This window comes from Tupaia chinensis, unplaced genomic scaffold, assembly GCF_000334495.1.
Source record: "Tupaia chinensis unplaced genomic scaffold, TupChi_1.0 Scaffold000133_1, whole genome shotgun sequence".
In the NCBI taxonomy this organism is placed as follows: Eukaryota; Metazoa; Chordata; class Mammalia; order Scandentia; family Tupaiidae; genus Tupaia; species Tupaia belangeri.
Window position 1 is genome coordinate 3,493,126 of NW_006159602.1, and position 15,289 is coordinate 3,508,414.

At 41.5% G+C, this 15,289-nt stretch overlaps 1 pseudogene; it reads left to right on the forward strand.

The window, feature by feature from the left end:
- LOC102484691 (coiled-coil domain-containing protein 174-like) overlaps positions 1–13,910 on the forward strand; it is a 33,571-nt pseudogene extending 19,661 nt beyond the window's left edge.
- Positions 13,911–15,289: the final 1,379 nt, after the last annotated feature.

Genomic DNA, 15,289 nt, shown 5'->3' on the forward strand with positions numbered 1-15,289 from the left:
TGTTTAGAGAACCTTTCCCCTACGGAATGTGAAATGGGACTTGATACACCTTTCCAACTGGAGGCTTAGGTCATTATGTCACTTAAATATAAACTAAGGCCCGAAGAGTGCTGAATTTTTGAAATTATACTCTGAGAAGCCCAGCAACTGAAGGAAATCAAAGGAATTCTCATCCTTATCTGCATCACTTAAACTCTGCATCTCAGGGGTTTATGTCATTTTGTTGTTGTGCTCCAAATCCCAAATAGCATAAACTTTTTAAAAAAAAAGAATTATTTAACCTTATGTAATAGTATTGTGATTATTATTTTCCAGTTTGATCAGAGAGAGACAGAGAAAGAGAGAGGGAACACAAGAAAGCGTGCCACCAAGTCTGGGACTTGAACTACAGTCAGCTATGTCCAGCGCCTTTAACCAAGATGTCACCTGCTGGCCCTCAGCATAAACTTTAAAAAAAAAAAAAAATTCCTTTTAGCTTTACCCATTACTTAGATTTTTAACAAGGTGGAGCAGTGGAAGCAGCCTTGCTAGCAAGATTCCCAGTTTCCTCTTTCTTTGGGGTCCTTTTTCTGTCTACTCATTCCTTCAATTCTGTCTCACAAAGAGCCCAAACTGGTTTAGCTGAGGCTAAAATATGTTTAGAGGATGAGACAGGATGCGGTGTAGCGAAATTGACAATATTCTTTTAGCTGGGAAGGGGTGATCGACATGTGTGTGGGAGAGTCAGGGTGGGGACCGGGAATACTCACATGAATACGTCTTAGCCCAGATGTGATGGATTGACTTTATCTGAATTTTAAAAACAACACAGATTGAACGTGGGCAGGGTTAGGAATGCTACATCATGACAAGAACAGCCATTGAAAGTTTTGAAAGACTGCCCTTTGTGGGTCAGATTCACAGAAAGCCTTGCTTTGACCCTAGAAGATTCCTGCAGTCACAGGTGGTGGTAATGGTTAAGGGGAGCAAGGGAATCCATCTGAAAGGAAGGAAATGGTAAATTCTCAGGGATGGGGAGTCTCCCTCAGGGTTCTTTGCTGAGATACTCTTCTTTTTTCCACTCAAACCTGTGGGGGTTGTATCAAGACCTGCCTAATGCAGGGTAGAACCAGAGAAGATGGGGACGGGCAGATGGTCTAATGCTTACTTCGCTGGACTCCCACATAGGCGACCACAGTTCAAATCCTGGACCCAACGACTTGAAACTCACACGGGGCATGTGTGCATGCGTGCTCCAAATCCCGAGAAGATCATGGAGAAGAAGGGATTGAGGTGTGGCCATCCCTGCCCCCAGGGGGTGATTTCTCACTTGCTGTCTCTCTGTATCTCTCTCTGGGGAGTGCATGTGCCCTATAGCAAAAATAAAAAACAAAACCAGAAGAGATGGAGATCAGTCAGAGTACTAAGACCAAGGCCATGAGAAGGGTCAGCATGGTGCCACCCAGCCACAGGCTATGACCCACCTGGATGGTGAATGTGATAAAAACGAAGAAGTTACCATTCAAGTTATAGAACTGAGGCTAAGTGGACAGAACGGTTGGCTCCTTTCTCTAAAGTACTAAATGACCTAAGAGAAAAACGTAACCTTGGTACAAAATTTAAGAGGCAGGAAGATGAGGTCAGTTGATCCCCTGGTATAAGACAATACCCAGATGTGTAGGCTAAAAGGAAGTGATTTTTTTAGAGAATAGTACCAGAAAAGATCTAGAGAGAGTTTATTTTATTTTTAAGAGTGGTTTTTTTTTTTTTTTTTTCCTCCTATAGGGCACCTATGCTCGCTGGAGAGACAGAGAGACCAAAAACAAGAAACATTCTGCAAGGGGAATGGCCATGCCACAATCCTGTCTCTCTTTTCCTTTCAGATTTTGGGCACGCACACACACACATACCCAGTCTATTTCAAGCTGCTGGGTTTGGGACTCAAATTGCAGTTGGCCTTGTGTCAGTTCAGCACCTTAACCACATGCCACCTGCTGGCCCTATTTTGTTTTGTTTTATTATTAATGCTTTATTAATCTAATTGTTATAACATGATTTTTTAGTACATGAAGACAAAGTGTAATAATTAAATCAGGGTAATTGGTATATCCATCACCTCAACCATTTGTAACATTGTTAACCACATCCCCCTCACTGTATTTTATAACATTAGACATTGTTGGGGCCAGCAGGTAGCGTGGTGGCTAAGGCACTGGAATTCCCACATGGCCAACCGTGGTTCAAGTCCTGGACCTGGAGGCTTGCTTTCTCTCTCTCTGGCAAAACTTGGTGAAAAATGTAAATAAATAAATAAAATAATTCTTAAAAAAACATATTAAACATTGTTTTTTCTCTCCATCTACAACTTGTTTTCATTAATTAGCACCCCTCTCTTGCCCCCTCATCTTTCCCAAAATCCAGTAGTCATTCTACATTTCTCTACTTCTGAAGTCATCCTTTTCCAATCTCCATGCATCCAGAAAAACATGAAAATTTCTCTTTCTGTGCTTGGCTCATTTCATTTAACCTGAGTTCCCTAGCCTTTCCCATTTAACCTCAAAGTGATTGGACTATATTCTCTTTAATGGCTGCATAGTATTCCACTCCCCATATCTGTATCTAATCTTCCTCTCGATCTATCTGTATCTATTTATCCATAGCTATCTATCATCTATCTATCTATCATCTATCTGCCACACTTTCTTTATCCATTCATTGGCTGATGGACAGTTCGGTTGCTCTCACACTGTGTTTTGGTGAATCATGCTGTAGTAAGCACTGGGCTGCATGTGTCTTTACGATATACAACATGCTGATTTCTTTTCCTTTGAATGTAAATGCCTAGTAGTGGGATTGCTAGATCTAGAGATTTCATTTATTAAAATTCATTTCTAGCAACTCCTTGGTGTAAATGAGGTATTCTGAAATGTTTCTGAAATCTCATTAAAGAAGTGCCCTGGGGGAGCCAGACTGGCACAGAAGTAAAACGCAGTGCTCTGAGGCCAGGCCCTAAGGCACGGTTTGGGCGCGGAGGTCTCTCTGGCTATCTCAGCCACCTGTTTGCCCATGACCTGGGACTGGCTGAAGCCGTGGGTGGATTGTGGTGTCAAGACCATGGTGGGATGCTGTCTGTCTGTCTGTCTCTATGTTTTCCACACTCATGGAAGAAAGAATTAAATGTCTTATTGAAAAAAAAATAGAAAGGAAGAAAGAAAAGAAAGAAAGAAATACTGTGAGGTTGTCCATAGCAGCAATACCTGAATCTGATGAATTCTGGCTGACAGAGTCACCCGAGCCATTGCCCTTCCAGAACTGTGAGTCCTCGCAGGGACAGTTCAAGTTCACCCTCCTCTAATTTCCGACTATAGTATTGATTCTGAATTTGTAGTTCCTCAGATTATACCTTCAGGCTGCAATTAATTGCAGCTGCTCCTACTCAGCAGGCTTTACAAAAGGGCAGGTGGGTTCAACTGCCCTCTCCAACTTCCTTCCTGTTGTCAATGGGATCATACGATGTAAAGTCCCTTTGTCCTTTAGTTTCTATACCCTTTGATCTCATGTTCCTCATGTTCGTAGATTTTTCTTCCTAATGTCTCTTGAATCCAGGACTGCTTGTATCATTTGAGGAGTTTGGGGACAAGAGTCAAATAAGAGCCTATATAACCTGTATATGAATATTTAAAATTTGCTTCAGGAAACAAGCTCACAAACCATTCAATAATGTATGTTTCTTTTTGCCATGGAAAAGAATACCTTCATAGAAAAATACGGGTGTAACTATGGTTTACATATGACTGAAAGTTGGCAAAATGTCAAAGACAAGGGAATTTAATTATAATTGCACATGTCTGGCTGTTCTGTTGATGGGCTGGTGATGTTTAGATTAGTGATAAAAATAAAGATATACATATTTCATAAGTGAATGTGCATGTACTTATTAAAATCTATTTTCTTGCAAAGATTACCAATTACATTGTTGTAATAAGTTTTACAAACTTTGTATCCTATTCACAGTTACTATCTAAAAGAGTAAAAATAAAATGCAATTGTATTTAAATATACAAATTTGAATGTATTAGTCAACAAAAATGTAGCTTAAAGTAAATGTTGAAAAATTAAAGTTTTTATGAAAAATGAAAAATATTTTACTATGTTTTCAAAAAGCTCTTTTCCTCTTAAGTATTCAAATTCACTTATTAAAGTTAAAAGTACAAATAATGAATATCAACATTTTAATGTAAAACTATTTAAAACTGAAATAATTCCATTTTTATTTAATTTACGTCCTGTCATAACCCTATCATTCAGAGATAAAGTCATTGCTAACAATTTTTATGTATTTCATTGGGGTTCATTTTACTAGATTAATTGATGTTCTCTTGTTTCCTTTTAATACTACAGAGAAAGCACTTGCCTATGACATTAAATATTTTATCACATGTTTGTGATATCATTTATTTAGCTGTTTTTCAGTTGCTAGATATGTGAGTTGCTGTAAATTCCTCACCATAGATATGTATCACTTAGTTTTTGGACATATTTTACCCACATTTCAATTTTCTCTTCTTTTTTAGAATTGTTTTATCTAATTTTATTTACTGTCATTGTCGTTATTGTTTCACTTGACCAGAGAGAGTGAGCATGAGAAAGCAAGCCACCAGGTCTGAGACTCGTACAATGGTTGGCCATGTGGGAGTCCAGCACCTTAACCACCACAGCACCTGCCGGCCCCCTTTTCAATTTTCTTTCTTGTTTTTTTTTTTTTTTTTTTAGACCAATTTATTTTACTTTTGTCATTGCTGTTCAAATCTTTGGCATCATTACTGCTATTTTGCTTCTTTTATCAGACACTAGGATGAATTAAAATATCACACATTAATGACAGAGTTCACATTTTTCCTTTTAGTACTATAAATTATTTTTCAACTTATTAATTAGATACAACTTTGTAATCATTATATCTTTTTTCCTTTTTATTTTATTTTCCTATTATTACTTTATTTTATACAATCATTGTATATCATTACAGTTTGTCAAATGAATTGCCCAGCATGAAGACACTTCACACCAGTCCAGTTGAAGCTATCATACACATCAAGAGAGACATTTCAGTTTTAAGACAGAAAGAAGTTAAATTTTTGCTTGCTGTAGTGCATTCCAGCCCAATTGTCAGCAAGGTTAGAGCACACCTGTCCCAGGAATAGCTGGCAGGAGTCAGCTTTAACTTTTCCCATCCAACTGGTCATGGCCTTCCCCCTCTGCAATGCCAGACTGACTCCGGCAATCCCAGCTGCAGACAACGCCCAAACATACTGCCATTAAGACGTTGAATGTCTTCCTGCTGGATGCTGTATTCACAGCTTATCCAGTAATTTCATTTTTTCTTGCTCATCACAATCTTCCTTTCAAGTTTTTTATGCTAATACTTCACCCTCTTTTTGGATATCCCCGCAGTGCAACCTGTAAGGGTGGAATCTCAGTGAACCTACATTCTATCTTCTGCCCAGGCAGGCATGAGCTGTGCGACACTGGACAAGTGATTCATCGTCTCTGTTTCCGTGTCCTGTTCCGTCAACTAGAGGTATGTCAATAGGTCTTTTTACAACACGGTAATTAGTACCAACAAATTGAACACATCACTACAACACAAGGTGGAGGGTAGGAATTCACATGCGCATGTGCCTGGGGTGATAAGGTATGGTTCACCATTTTGCTGTCCTAAGAATGAGTTTGTTGACCAAGCGGATGTTAGTATCCCTTCTGCTCTGAAGGAGACACCAATTGCTGACTTTATTCTCTACTGTAACCTTAGATCAAGGTGGGCAGTGAAAAGGGGGTGATGGGAGAGAGGGGGTTAGTAAGTCCTGGCTGAGGAGCTTGAAGCATAATCTACCTATTAGGTGTGTTGATAGCTTTGGTCAAGAATTCACACACAAGGAAGTCAGGTACAAAATACCATCTATTTTTTTTTTTTTCTTTTCTTTTTTCTTTTAGCCACAGGCAGACAGTTTATGTCAGTTCCCTTTCTTCCTGCTTTCATCCATTTGCAAGCAAGTGATAACATGTACTAAGTTAAATAATGCATGGTACTCCGACTATTCTTACTTTCTATCCTTTGGTTATTGTAATTACATGTAATTTTGTGACGGATTTTCTATTTTTTAAGAAATCGCACTTTTGTACTTGATCCAGCTAACAGGATTTTCTTACATTACTTCATAAAGAGACCATCTTTTAAACTTCTAATGTTATTTCTTATTCATTAGTACATTTGCCTGTGGGGTATGTTCATAAATGGGTTAAAGTTACAAAGTTATGCTTATAAAAGCTCATGGTAATTTGGAGTATCAGGAGGATTTATTAATTTTGAAATCTTAAAAGAGCAAAAGCTAAAATGAGATTGGATTAAGTATATTCTTGCATGCAGTTATTCTAAACACCCTTAAGGACCAAAGACTAACTTACAGAGGACATTATGCAAATGTGAAGATATCCACAAGGAAGTCAGGTACAAAATACCATCTATTTTTTTTTTTTCTTTTCTTTTTTCTTTTAGCCACAGGCAGACAGTTTATGTCAGTTCCCTTTCTTCCTGCTTTCATCCATATGCAAGCAAGTGATAACATGTACTAAGTTAAATAATGCATGGTACTCCGACTATTCTTACTTTCTATCCTTTGGTTATTGTAATTACATGTAATTTTGTGACGGATTTTCTATTTTTTAAGAAATCGCACTTTTGTACTTGATCCAGCTAACAGGATTTTCTTACATTACTTCATAAAGAGACCATCTTTTAAACTTCTAATGTTATTTCTTATTCATTAGTACATTTGCCTGTGGGGTATGTTCATAAATGGGTTAAAGTTACAAAGTTATGCTTATAAAAGCTCATGGTAATTTGGAGTATCAGGAGGATTTATTAATTTTGAAATCTTAAAAGAGCAAAAGCTAAAATGAGATTGGATTAAGTATATTCTTGCATGCAGTTATTCTAAACACCCTTAAGGACCAAAGACTAACTTACAGAGGACATTATGCAAATGTGAAGATATCTCTAAGTGCCTCGTAGGCTTGCTGATGTAATATTTTACATGGTTAGTTAAGTACATCAAGTAAAGGTTTGACCTTGATGGAGTATTAAGGTGCTTATTTCAAAAACAACTCGGTTATTTTCCAGGCCATTGCAGAACAATCAACATAAGGTGAATGAAATCAAGAATCTCATCACCAGTGTCTTAGTCAGCCATGCATCTGCTCCATGGGGGACCAAATAGATTCTTTATAACACGCCCATATCGCTCATGTTTGTGTTTGTCATCGAAATATCACATGAGCTTGGATGTTCCTTAGGGATCACACTTCAAACATGAAGAAATAGTAATAGTTCCCAAGCATGGCTGAGCCCAAAAATAACATGGGAAAGTTTAAAAAATGTATAGAACCCTGGATCTCATCAAGACTCACTTTATCAGATGTTTTCGAGGGTGGGCCCAAGAATCATTAAAAGCTTTTTTAAAAAGCTTCTCCACATGAGTCTCAGGGTCTGGTTTAGGAACCACCACAGACCTCATAAACGGCAATTTGCCGGCATGGCGTGGTCTGTCTGTATCTTTCCTTTTGACCACATTGTCATCTCAGTAAGGTAAAGAGTAGATATGTTTCTCTGGGATTTATAGCTTTTATAGTAATGTGAAAACAGCAAAGTGTTAGTGGAGGTGTTAGGACTGAAGTCCAAAAGCTCAGAACACAGTGACCATTCTGGTGCTCTTGAGCTCACCGGTATTCATTGGCATCTTCTTCTGGCACCTGTATTCAGGGTTGGCTGAAAGTAAGGGGAAATTTTAGGGAGGAGGGAGAGGCAAATGAAGCCTGCAGGGGTTCTCAAAGGGCTATTCCTGGTGGACCAGGACACTTGGCATGACCTTGACTGGAGGGAAAAAACCTTTAGACACCATGGCCTCCTGCTTGGTAGATATTAAAGCTGAATTCAATTCAAACAAGAAAAGCTTCTGAAAGATTCTAGAATTTTGGGGAAACCAAAGACAACTGATAAGAAACCAGGTATCTGGAGGAAACAGAACGTGGGGGTTTGAGATGGAGCTGAGAAAGTTACTGAGCAGATCAAGGAACAGAAGACTTCAGACAAAGCAAGAGAAAAAATGGAAGAAAGGGCCAAGTTATGTGAAAAAAAATGATGACAGGAGACTTCATGGGTGTATCACGTATACTATGTAGCGTGATCTCAGAACTGTATGGGAAGATTTGCCAGATCTGCTGAAGATGGACAGAAATCTTCAGGGGAGACTTTTCATCAGTCCCACTCATAAGGAAACGTGTTCTCTGAAGAAGCAAGGAAAGGACTTCGGGGCCAGCAATGGGAAGAGGAAAGGGGCTTTTTGAAGAGGCTGATAGGGCCCATACATTGTGCAGAGTTCAGGAAAACAAGCCCCGGCAGCTTGGTGTTGGTTATTTTGCCTTTGCCTAGACACAGCTGCAAAACTAGCAGATGAAAACATTAGGAGATGCTGCGTGAACAGGCAACAGATCAGAGAACCAGATGAGAAAACAACGGAAAAATGAAAGGCCGCGTTTGAAGCAAGACTTGCCGAACTTTGATAGAGAAAGGTGAACAAATCAAGAGAAGATGGAACAGAAGAAGAAAACAGAGATAGGGGGTTATTGGACCTTTACCCCAGAACCAGAGGCTGTGCCAACTCCACATGCTGCTGCCCGGAGTAGCTAAGTGGAGGTCGTCGTCCGGGAGAGGAAGGACACCCAGCCCAGAGTGCCCCACGTGCGGGATTGGAACTCAGCCAAAGAATCTTGCTTTGGATACTGGTGGAAGAGGCAGTCAGATCCCGGGGGTTACTTTGTGGGGCAGAGAGAACTGGTCCTCTCAGTAGCCAGACGTGAGCAGGTCTGGGCACGCACAGTGACCCAGGGCAGTGGTGTTCTTTTTTTTTTTTTTTTTTTTTTTTTTTGGTATTTTTTACTTTAGGGGGGTGTTCTGCACATTTACTCCACTGAGAAATGATGAGAACCCAAAGTAGCAATTATATTATATTCACCAAGACAAGAGTGCTGGAAAAATGAAAACCAATAAAGAAGACTCATCAGGAAGAGAGACATGCTATTTTTTTTTTTGGAGAGATTTTTTTTCGCTATAGGGCGGGCGTGTGTGCGCGCCAGACAGAGACATAGAGACAGAAAGCAAGAAATCACCCCCCAGGGGGGATGGTCACGCCGCAATCCCTTCTCCTCCATTCTCCTCTTGGGATCTTGGGCATGCATGCACACGCGCCCGGCGTGAGTTTTAAGCCACCGGGTCCAGGACACGAACCGCAGTCAACTACGTGGGAGTCCAGCGACATAGCCATTACGCTAACTGCTGGTTCCCATGGGCAGTGGTGTTCTGACCACAGCCACCAACCCAGCTCTTCATGTGGCCGTCTGCCCCTGCCTTCAGCAGCCACGCCAGGGCCACCCTCTCCCAACGTCTTTATTATGTATGGTGTCCTTTGAGGCTGGATGACATGACACAGGATTATAACCAGGTGACGTGACTGGGCAGGCATCTGACAGGTTTATTCAGTTGCTGATGCCTCCCTACACCCCCTGCCCCACTCCCAATGCCACCCCCCAGAGAGGTGGGAGAACTTCAGAGACTGGGCTGGTCTTTTTAGAAGGCACAGACTTCAGGTTGGGAGAATGCAAATGATACTGTATGCCCCCTTTGGCTGCTGGCTGTTCTTCCTTACGCGTGTAGAGACTGTGTAGAGATGCAGGCATCTTGATGCACGTGTGAGCCGTGACAGTAAAATACTCTGTAAAACTTGGGGGGGAAATTTAGGGAGGAGGAAACTGGAAAATGTTATGAAGACATTCATTACATCTCCTCTGCCTCAAATGAAGTCCCCTTCCCGAAGAACTGAATGAAATCCAATCATTGGCCATTAACCACCAGTTGATCACTAATTTACGTAATCATTCACTGGAAAGAAAATATATTCCACAAATATTTACCGAGTGTGTATAGTGGACTGAGATCTGTGCCTGCCAAAAGGGCTCGGGTTTGAAGAACTTTCTCGACTCTATTCAGTATCACAGGGCAAGGAGAAAGCTGAACATAAATCTGATCGGCAAACTTATTTCAGAAGAAATTATTCCAAAGGTGTGGGGAGCAGGAGGGAGACAAATTCCTCATTTTGAGCCAGTCCCATTCTTCCCTATCTTAATAGGAAATGTTGGTATTTCTGATCATTCTAAGGATCACTAATGCCCCAGCAGACTGAAGTGGGGACAATTGGCAGGTGGAGAAAAACCAATGATGGTGGAGGTGAAATGTAATTTCTTCCACTATAATTCTCCCCGAGCTGTGTAAACTCTCCGCAGTTAAATAAACACTTTTAAAGACAAAGATTTTGCATTTTCATCCAAACACTGCTGGTAACAACTGCTCACTTTCACTCTTTTTGGAGCCTTCCCAAACAGCCAGGAGATTTGCATTTTCTCTAATAGTCTCAGCAGTATGCTTTCTTCCAAAAAGAGAACATGAAAACCATGCATTTCCCTGAATGCTGAGTAAAATCGCACGACTACGTTCCAGGTGGCCTAGTGGATAAATATGCGATTACTACTGTAATTTATTGATTTATGCCGCAAACTTTCCGAGCATTTAAACTTCACATACTACCAGGAAGATGGCGTCATAGCCTGCATACTTACAGGAGAGGTTCTGCGTTAACTGAGGAGCACTGAGCAGCTCCCTACACTTGAGTCAGTGACGAGAAATTCGAGAGATCCGATACTGACCCGGTGAAAAGGTGAAAGATGGACCTGTGTGGAATGTGGACGTTTATTTCTGTGGAGAGCTCTATATTTCTAAATTTTACATTTGTTTGGGGGGCAATAGCATATCTAAAGAGAATGAATATGGAACCAGCAGGTGGCCTAATGTTATGTTGCTGGACTCCTACATAGTTAACCATGGTTCAAGTCCCAGACCGGTGGATTAAAACTCATGCTGGGCGCTTTGTGCATTTTTGCCCAAAATCCTGAGAGGAGAATAGAGGAGAAGAGATTGCAGCATGGCCATCCCCTCTAGGGGGATGATTTCTTACTATCTTTCTGTTTCTTTCTTTTCAGTGGACACACATGCCCTGTAGCAAAAATTTCTCTTGAAAAAACAGACCAGAGGATGGCGTAATGGCTACATTACTGGACTCCCACATAGTCGACCACAGTTCTAGTCTCAGACTCGATGGTTAAAACTCACATGGGGCACATGTGCATGCATGCCCAAGATCCCAAGAGAATGGAGGAGAAGAGATTGTGGCATGGCCATCCTCTCTGGGAAGTGATTTGTTGCTTTCTGTCTCTGTCTCTCTGGCAAGCACACATGTCCTATAACAAAAATCTTTCTGAAAAAAAATAAAAGAGAGAGAGAATGAATATGGATGTTTAATTTCTCCTTAGGAAACATCCGTCACATTCCTAAAATGAAGGATCAAAGTGAGCAAAATGAAAAGGGGAGGAATAAATGACGACCGTGAGAGTCACTGCATCATCCCAGCGTGGCAGTGCGTGTTGGGATGATGTAATATGGGTTTCAGGTATCAGTTCTATTACTGACTGACCATGCGTCCTTGGACAAGTGACTTAACATCTCTGTACCTCATAGTCCCTATTTTAAAATGGGGACATTGTGGGGTCAGCAGGTGGTGTAGTGGCACTGGAGTCCCACACGGTCAAATGCAGTTTGAGTCCTAGACCTAGTGGCTTGAAACTCACACCAGGCTCATATGCATGTGTGCCCAGAATCCTTATAGGAGAATAAAGGAGAAAGGATTGCAACATGGCCATCCCCCATAGAGGATGGTTTCTCACTTTCTCTCTCTGTCTCTTTCTGTGTCTCCAGTGAGCTCATGTGCTCTTTAGTAAAAATCTCTCTAAAAATTTTTTTTAATGTAAAAATAAGGACATTCTAGTACTTACCTCAGAGCTGCCTTGAAGAGAAAAATAAGTTAATGTGTGTACAATGTTTAGGATAGTGCAGAATGCATTGTAGCTACTCAAAACCTTAGCTAGTAATTGCTACTAGATAGCCTAACTTTGCTATAAATTTTCAAGAAATGACTTAAAAGCAACAATTTTGATGAACCTGCAAAGTTGCATTGTTTCAACCCACTCTGCACCTGCCCCTGAGCTTGATCAGCTCACTCCCTAAAAGTATTCTCCATGTAGCTCTCCAAATTCCCAGGTGAGTGCATGCACACCCTGGAGTTTGTGCATGGTGGGCCTCAAGGTTTATGCCATGGGGTTATTTTACTACCTCAGAAAGTCACTGTTTTAGTCCATTCTGTTGCTAATAACAGAAAACAGCTGAACCTGGCAATTTATTAAAACTGATGTTTATTTAGCACGTAGTTCAAAGGTCCGAGGCCCAGGGGATGCATGTGTGAGACTCTCCTGGTGGATAACATAGTGGAGGGCAGGGAGCAGAAGAGAGTGTGTCACATGTCTGTATCTCTGATTCCTCTTAATATTTTCACAAGGCAGCCGAATTGCAACACATGAGTTTGGGGAGGATACACGCAAATCACAGCAGTCATGCTCTTTTTTTTTTTTTTTTTTTTTTTAAGAGGTTTTTGCTTTGGGGCCAGCAGGTAGCATGGTGGTAAAGGCACTGGACTTCCACATCTCTCGCTGCCGTTTGAATCCCGGACCTGGCGGCTTGCTTTCTCTCTCTCCTGCACATGCCCTATAGTAAATTAAATAATGATTAATTAATTTAATTTACTTTTTTAAGAAAGAGGTTGTTGACAGAAATAACCAACTCTGCAAAAGTAATTAATTAATGCAGTTCATTTTTAAGCCTGAATTTGACTGACCTAGGCCTGGAGAGGAGGCAAGATAAGCCTCTCTCACTGGTTGATCAGGTACAGGGGTACCTTTAATTTAATTTTTTAAAAAGAATTATTAATTTTAATTTATTTCTTTATTTTAATTTGAAGAGAGAGCGAGAGAGAAAGCTAGAAAGCAAGCCGTCAGGTCCAGGACTCGAACCATGGATGGCCATGTGGGAGTGTCCAGTGCCTTAACCACCAAGCCACCTGCTGGCTCCCAATTTTTATTTGATTTTGAGAGTGAGAACAAAGTTTAGAATTTAGTGAAGAGTGTTCCATTGATCCAGACAAAAAAGACATGGCATGTGGAAGGGGGAGCTTGTAACAGAGATAAGGGGGCTCGTATACAGTTGTGAGACTGTCCCCAAGACAGAATGTTGGAAGAGTCCTGTTACCAATGAGGCAAAATGATCTGCTAACGATTGTGGCACAGGGATACTATGCCAAAGATAGGATGTACAGGGATAGGATATGGAAAGATTTTTGTTATCAAATGGGCCAAAATGGTCTGTTGACATCTGTGGGCGTGACTCACCCCAGGCCCTCTGGAAGTGATTTTAGAAATAAGAAAAAGCAGTCAGATTTCTGTCTTCAAGGTTTTTGCCTTAGGGTGTGTGCAATGGAAAGAGAGAGACAGAGACAGTGAGAGGGAAAGTGAGAAATCACCCTTTAGGGGGATGGCCATGCTGCAATCCCTTCTCCTCCATTCTCCTCTCGGGATCTTGGGCTCATATGCACATGCGTCCATCATAATTTTCAAGCCACCTGATCTGGAACTTGAACCACAGTCAACCATATGGGAGTCCAGCAATGTAACCACTACACCACCTGCTGGTTCCCAGTCATGCTCTTGAAGTGCCGTGTAAACTGCCCCCTGCAGGTAACATGTGCATTCCTTCCCTACTTACTCCCTTTCCTGGGCACACAGGAGATTCTCATTCTCTACTTACTGACTGGTTGCCTGAGTGTACACAATCAACAAAAGTTATGGCTAAGCAGCGCGAGGTAACATTTGGAGAGTAACCCTAATGCTGAAGACCAGGGAGGAGCGCTAGAAGAAGGATGAGCGACTCCACAGTCGTTACAAGTTGGTATCGGATGGTATTTAGCTTTGCACTTTATATGTGAGTACTTTAGCCCATAGCTCTTCACAACATCAGAATTCAAACTGAGTCTTAAAGTTACCCTACAGGGACCAGCAGTTAGAGTAATGGTTATGTTGCTGGACTCCCATGTAGTCGACCACAGTTCGAGCCCCAGACCCGGTGGCTTAAACTCACGCCGGGCGCATGTGTGTGTGTGCCCAAGATCCTGAGAGGAGAATGAAGGAGAAGGGATCGCAGCGTGGCCATCCCCTCTGGGGGGTAATTTCTCGCTTTCTATCTCTCTGTCTCTCTCTGTCTTTCTGGTGAGCGCACACGCCCTATAGCAAAAACCTCTCCAAAAAAAAGTTATCCTACAAAGATCTCAGTTAAGAGGTGCCCCTTGCATGGTTCACAGCACATCCCAACTCAGAGCACGTTGCTCTTTGGTGCATATTCTTATTTTCCACATAATGTTTAGTGAATAGTGATGAGCTATTTGATTCAATTCCTTCAGATCTAGCATTAGCTTGTAGGAGCGTCCAGTGGCAAATTGACTGCATTGTGAGGGGAAATCAAATGTCTAAACATTCTTTTAGGAGAACAAGGGGAGCAGGACCACGCCGTGGAGACAATGACAGCCAGCTAGGGGATGGAGATGCTGGACCTCCGATGGTGACCTCCACTGCAGGCTGGCACAGGGGTAGGAAACAATCTAGGCTCTTGCTCTGAAAGGTGACTACCTGAGAAGTAAGCAAGTCCGGGTCCAGAGAAGCCAGGAGAGGACCTCGGCGGGGTACCCTCTTGGATGTCATTCTTTTGGACCCGAATAAAGAGGACACCCTGTGAATACCGAAGGCTGGAAATTCAGAGATCTTTTCCAACTGAACCGCCATAGTTTTATGTTTCAATAAACGTATTAGAGGACCAGCAGGTTAAGGCACCACCTGGCTGACCATGGTTTGAGTCCCAGACCCAGTGACTTGAACTCATACTGGGTATGTGTGCGTGTGTGCGTGCCCAAAATCCCAGGAGGAGAAGGGATTGAATGTAGCCAACCCCTCTAGGGGGTGATTTCTCACTTTTCCTCTCCTTGTCTCTATCTGGCAAGCACATGTGTCCTATGACAAAAAGCTTTAAAAAATAAAATAAAATAAAACAAGTCTATTTTTTATTGAGCGTATAAAAATAAGTCATACATATCACTATTTTCAAAGCGTTCACAGTCAAATGAGAGGTGATTGTCAACGAAGGATTGTCTCAAGTACGGTGAGATAAGTGCTTGAGTATTGCCACGGGCTGAACTCTATGGTACGACCA